We start from the raw sequence: 7,579 nt of genomic DNA on the forward strand, positions 1-7,579 counted from the left end.
ATGTGCTCAAATTGATTTAATTGCCTCAAATATATGTTCAATTGATTCAATTAAAGATAATTGTCACAATTAACTCAAATATATATGATTAATATGATTTTACACATATAAATTAATTCAATTTACTCAATTAAAAACTTAATTGACTAAAATATAAGATCAATATAATGCGTCACACAATCAGATTAATTCATTGACTCAAATATATATGATCATTCGAATCAATTGACTCAAATATATATGATCAATGTAACATTAAACACAATTAATTGATTCAATTTGCTAAATTAAAGGCTCAATTAATTAAAATATATGATTAAAATGACATGTCACAAACTTAAATTAATTCAACTTACTTAACTAAAGGCATATATAACGTAAACTCTTTCTATATATAATGTGATTTGTTTTGCTTCAATATGATGTACACTTACAATGTACGGACGAGATCAACTTCAATTTGAAGCATTCAAGAAGCGACAAGATGACTACCCATAGGGGTGTAAATGAACCAAGCTGCTCGTGAGTTACTCGAGGCTTGGCTCGATAAAAATTTTGCTTGGTTCTGCTCATTTTCTAAATAAGCTGAACTCAAACTTGAATTTTAGGCTCGTATATGAAATGAGTCGAGTTCGAACTTAGCAGTATTTGGCTCGAGCTCGAGTTCGAGCTCGGCTCATTTACAGACTCGCGAATTAGCTCTTTGAATAGGCTTACAATCTGGCTTATTAAACAGGCTCGCGATCTGACTCATTAAATAGGCTCGTGAACTAGCTCGTGAATAAATTCATAAATAGACTCGTTTTAATGCTCGTTCATAAGCTCATGAACTAACTTATTCACAAAAAACATTTATATTAATAATTGTAATTTATAATGTTGTAAACATATTTATTTTATTTATCATTGTTTTTAAAAATATTATATAAAAAATATATTAGTTAAAATTATAATATAATCAATATATAAAATATAGTTATTTGTAATTTATTTTTTAAAATAAAGTTAATTTGTATAAAAATAAAATTAGAATATTAAATATATGGTCCCAATATAATGAAATAATATATTATTAAATATTTTATTATTATATAAAATTATGATATAATCAAAATAAAAAGTGCATTTATAAAATATAGGATGGATTTCAAAATTTTTCTCTTGGGTTTCATGCATACATACAAGTGTATTATGATCCTAGCCAATCTCTAATGCCCTAAAGCATGTCAAAACACTTTTCTAACATGCATTTGGGATTCATTTGCCATCAAGGATTGAGGTTTAACATTTAAACCTACCAAACCCTAACTAAAAGAGGGATTGAAGAAAACTAACCTTAAAGGCACAGAATCACACTTCCTATTCCTTTTGGTAGGCTCCAAGAGCTTCAATTGAGGCTCCTTTAGCTTGTCCACCACAAGCTCCACCAAGATCACCTTAGGTAGCCCCAAATCTCCCTTTCTTTTGCTTGCTAACCACTTGAATGAAAGGGGTTTTGCTTTAGGTGATATTCTTATGGATGTATATGACTAGAAACAATTTCTAGTACTTTTAATTCAAGAGAAATTGAGCTTAAACTCAAGAATCAATGGAAAAAGATGAAGAAGAGAGGGAGAGTCCTCTTTGCTGTCCAAGATGAAGAAGAGGAGAGAGATTAGCTGATTTTCTTCTTATCTTGTATTTATATACAAGAGACAAAAACCATTTATAGTATGCTACATGTCATGATCTAAATCAATCTTGCTTTTAAGTTGTATTAATCTCATTAAGGCAAGTGTCAAGCCATGATTCATTGATCAAAAGTCATCTTCCATCTCATGGTGCCACGTGTCATCATATAAAATTACCATTTTGCCTTGTGTGCATTTTTGAGTTCTCAACTCAAAATTGTAACTTCTCCCTCAAATTAATTTATATCACATATAAATTAATTAATTAATTAATCTCCATTAATTAACTTCACAATTAAATTTATATTTAAACTCTTTAAATATAAATCCAATTTATATCATACATCCAATATCCAAGATTTGGTTTCAAGTCATGCTAGAAACTTTGCAATCTTATTGCAAACCAAATGTATTTAATTAATTAATTAAACTCTTTAATTAAACAATTAAATCATAATTAACTTGGTGGTTAACTTTTGTAAGTGTGTGACTTACTAGGCTCATTACCAATTAGCAGTGAGAAATAATATTAACTCTTAATATCATTGGAACTCTTCTAGACCATGAATGATTTCTCTAAATCATTTTAGGCATCTCATAGACCATGGTTGACACCTAGCATCACATGCCATGGCCACCCAATTAACAATAAGGAATGTCTTAAAATGAACCTTTAATTATACGTTACCATGCACTAAAATGCTTATGTATTATGTCCCAATCCCATTAAGGGTCATGGTAGAGTCAAACCCCTTATCATGGAATCTTATGCACTCATTTGAAATCCAATTCTTGACATATAAGACTTTACCATCAGGAAACACCTTTCCTGACAAAGTTACCCGTCCTGGCCAGGAACTTAATCTTGTCAAGAACAGCTCAAATCTACATAGGACTTTTAACCCTGTTTACTCAAGGCTACGGATCCCCTCTTGATTGAACACTTGTCCCAACATATGAGTAATTTGAGCCAACACACACCGAAATATCCATACACAGTACAAATATATAAGTGGTATCAAACTCAAATCACCCATATAAGAGACAACCGTGTCATTTCAGGTCTGAGGATTATATGCACTAGTATGATGCAGATAACATTTTATTAACTCAAGTAAACACCATGTTCATGTCATCTATACGTCATAAGTTTGACCTACTCATCTCATAAGTGTCCACTATATTTATCTCGCTATCTCATATCAGATGGCATGAGACTCACCATTCTATATACATCAGTATATCATACTGATCAATGGAGATAAAAAGAGGTAATAGCTCTTTGAATATAATGTGCCCACCAAAATATCCTTTAGCTGCAAACTCTGATTTATAGCAAATGTTTCATATATTCTGTCACTCATATTTTTATCTCATAAGAATAGAATATACAACATATTGCTAATGGAAAATTTCAAATAAATATGATATTATACATATACAACATTTAAATGAAATATTTATTGCCATTAAAATATTCACAATGTTATTCACAAGTTACAAGATTAGTGCACGCCCTAGGGCACACATAACTAATAATATAATTATTTGTATTTTAAATATAATTTTTATAAAAAAATGAATTTAAGTTTTATATGAGAAATAACTTTAAAATATTATAAAATAGACACATAAAAATTATTTTGAACTATTTTATCTGTATTAAAGTACTAAATAAATCTAAACTTAATTATGTAGTTTTGGGTAGTCGTATGACTTAAAATATAAATTTATCTCTCTCTCTCTCTCTTCCTCTTTCTCTTTATATTTTGAACTTTTAAAATATTAAATTCTAAGTTTAATACTAATCTATTTATCAATTATTGTTATTTTTTTCTCTTTTTATAGTCTCTCGCTTATTTTTTTTATTAACACTAACTAATCTATCCATATATTATTCTTACTCTGTATAATACCCCTTTCCTAGTATCTATTTTTATAATATTTCTCTCTTTAAGCTGTAATCTTTAAAAAGTTAATATTTAAGTTTAGCACTAGTCCATCTTCCTTATATATAACTTAGATATGTGCTTTCATAATCACTGTTGTACTTAATATTAATTGTCTACTTATTACATACAAATTAATTTGTTAACATCTTAAATATAGTATTTGTAAAAGGTATAAAGTACCAAATATAATTTGATAAATTAAATAATCTAATACATATAATCTTTTTAAACTTATTTAAATAAATTAAATATAAAAATAGTAAAAAGCTTAAATTATGATATATTTATATAAAAATTGATAAAATTTATTAATAGTATAAATTAATTAATAATACAAAAAGTAATATATTTTATCAAAATAACATTAGAAAAATAAAATAATAATTTAATTATAATTACATAAATTTTATAATATAATTTTAAAACTACGTAGTTTTGATTTAAAACTACGTAGTTTTGATTTAAAACTACAGATTTGAGATCGAGCTTATCGAAATTGAATTAAGCTTGACTTTATCGAACTTACGTTTGAGATCGTTTTAATGAATTTATCTACGTTGACACGAGTCAAACTTGAGTTTGACTCCTTAATATAATAAATGAACTTAAAACAAGCTGAGCTTGAATCACGCTCGAATTCAATATATTTCAAACAAGTAGAACTCGAGCCTTAATGTTAAAGCTCGAACCAAGCAATATTAACAAACCAAACCTAGATAAGTCAAAGTTCGGCTTGGCTCGGTTCGTTTACACCCTTGTCTACCCATTGTTGGCTCAAGTCTGAACCAAAACTACAACCATGATAGCTTTTCAAGATTAAAATTTTAATATTACGTATAACTACTTTTTTTTTCTTGAAAATAAAAATATATTTTATTATTATTTGATAAAAAAAAAAGAAAATTAATAAATATAGCCAAAAGGAAGTTGCAAAAAGAGGGAATAGTGTAAAATAGAGGAAAACTTTACCTTCAAATATATAAAAAGTAAATAAAGCATTCCATATTATTGGGAATCCATTGATCTACATCAAATACGGATAATTTTACCATTTCTAAATAATTTGGATTGAATTCTGTCTCTTGAATTTCTAGCAAAACAATGAAACCTTATTCAATAAAATAATAAAATACAAAAATTTTAGTCATCATTTGACATGGCTGTCGAACTATGACAAAATTCATCTGATTTAGTTATATAACAATTAATTACTTGATTAATATAATAACATAACTGGATTTTCATCTTTTAATCATTTTTAATGTAACATTCTCATTTTTAGCTAGTTCGTACAATCTACTGTTCCACTGACCAGTGTCGGCCCGGACAGCTAGAACGTTTAGAAAAAAAATATTTAAACTAAAGTGAGGAACCAAAAATTAACTCAAAAAAATTAATAAGAAAAAAATTTAGGAAAAATTATAAAATAATTCTTGGGACTCCAGAGAAGGGTCATTGAGGTTTTTATGGCATTAGAATGCCAAGAAAATACTTAGAAAAATTTTTCAATCGGTACAGATAATTTTGGCCCGTTAAGCCAAACGGAGGGCATTTTGGTCATTTCGTCTTCAGAGATGATTTTTGGGCCAACTTGTCCAGTTAAATAAATAATTTATATAACATAAAATATGAATAAATATTGTTAAAAATTTAATTGCAATTAAATAGACAAGAAATGGAGAGAAAATGAAAGAAAATGGATTTATGACATCATCATGATGTCATTAAAACTCACCCAACCAACCCAATGTTGACACATGGCATAACTTTGTTTAAAAGAGACAGATGGGCCGGAAAACAAAAGAAAAATCAGAACACCTTCTTCTCTTCTTCTCCTTGACGTAAAACACTCTGACCATGGCCACCATGAACAAGCTTTCAAAGCTTGATTTTCCCCCACTTTTACCCAACTAAACCCTAACCTAGGAACACAAAACTTGCTCTTACACCTTGGTGATTCTTTTGGGAGCAAAAAGAAGAGGAAAACAAGAGTTTTAGCAAGTGGGAAAATCTCACTCCTTTGAGGTTAGTGACCCAACCATGAATTTTTCTTTAAATTCATGTTAAGAACTTTGAATATGTGTAAATGGCAAAGAAAAAATTGTTGAATACCATTTGGATGGAAACCCTAGATTTTGGCAGCCATGGTTAGGGTTTGTTTGTGGTGAGTTTAATGAAGTTAAAAGACCATCATGGCAGCCCACAATATGTACCCACTAAGTGGATTGATGAAATGCAAGTTAAATGCATGATTTGAGATGTTAGGGTTAGGGTTTGGGTATAAAATGGAGACTTTGATCGTGTAATGATGAAAGTGAGTTTTAATGGTTAATTAGTGACCATTTGGTTATGTGTAAACAAGAAATGAGGTGGTTTGATTAGTAGGAATTGCAATTGGTGTGGCTGCCCATGGTTACCTACAGAATTGGACATGAGTCTAGCAGGTTTGGGCAGCCATAACTTAATTTGTAGAGGTTCAATTGGTGCAAGGCCAATTGGACATAAAACTAGACACATAATGGCACAACTTGGTGAAGAAACCATGCCCATAAAACCAAACCAAGTGGACCAAAAGCTTGCCCCAATCCGGGTGACCTGCAGTCTGTTTCTGCAGAATGACCAAATGAACAATGGCCATAACTCAATGTAGAAAGGTCCAATTGACCTAAAATTTTATCAGCAACAAGCTGAGATATAGACCAACAACTTTCATGAAGGAACCTAACCCAAATTATGACCAAAACCTATCCAACAAGTGAGTTGCAGTCACTATTCACTGCACTATAGATATGGTCAGTTCAGAAAAATTTCAATCCGGCCAGTTGTGGTTTTTGGACCATAACTTGAGCTACAAAACTCCAAATGGAGTGATTTAAAAAAAGAAATTCAACTAAACAAAATAAACAATAACTTTCATGTTGATTATTTTATCAAATTCCCACTGCAAAAATGACAAATGGAACAGTAAAAATGAAGCATGAAAACTAAAAATTCTGCTTAATTAACATTAAGCTTAGAAATGGTATTGGCAACCAATACCAACAAATTTTAAATGCAAAATGTGGTATGTTGGGAGTATTAAAACCAATGTACCTATTGTCTATGCAAAATTCAACATTTTGGTTGACTAATAAAGTGAATAGTAACACCAAAACTTGAAATTCAAAAATTGTAAAACTCAAAAGTGTAAAATGCCCTAGTATACCTAACAAGATTGGTTTGGATAGCTTGGCATGCTAATAGGGTTCTATTAGCAGTACTGCATATGGCTTCATGCCATTCTGTGTTTCATGGCTTTTCCATTCCATTCTGTGAAATAATAGCCTTTGGCTATGTTATTTGAGTTGATATACTTGGGTTTTAACCCTGATCATTATTACAGCTTATTAGCTGTTCTGTTGTACACCGGGAGACACAATGTGACTGATAGTGTGATGGTCCGAGGTACTTAGTATCCAGTACCAATTTACCCATTTATCCAGTCCAGTCAACTAGTATGAATTACTCGGGCAATGATAATAAACCTTACCAAAAATTTAATCAAATAATAATGAAATTAATATCAGAAGTTAAGTCTACCAAAAATGTAAACAAGCATTCTGGATATTTATTTCATTTTATGTTATTTTGTATTATTTTATATTGTCACCACTAAGCAGAATTGCTTAGTGTGTCGCTTTTGCTACGCACAGGTACTGGAGACCTAGCTAGGGAGCCCAGCAGACATCAGACGGGGTGAGCCTTCAGAGCTGCATCCTGGGTCTAGAGTCACCTCACATTTGCATTGCATATGGTAGGACATTAGGACTATAGGTGGCCCTTTTGTATTTTGCATTTTATATTAGTTTGGATTGAACTATAAACTCCTGTAATTATGTATTAATGTAAATATATGAAATTTCATATTATTGAGGTTTTCTGCATTATGTATGTTGAAAAAATGAAATGTTGAGAATT

The sequence above is a fragment of the Hevea brasiliensis genome, chromosome 17 (assembly GCF_030052815.1).
Source record: "Hevea brasiliensis isolate MT/VB/25A 57/8 chromosome 17, ASM3005281v1, whole genome shotgun sequence".
NCBI classification, from domain to species: Eukaryota; Viridiplantae; Streptophyta; class Magnoliopsida; order Malpighiales; family Euphorbiaceae; genus Hevea; species Hevea brasiliensis.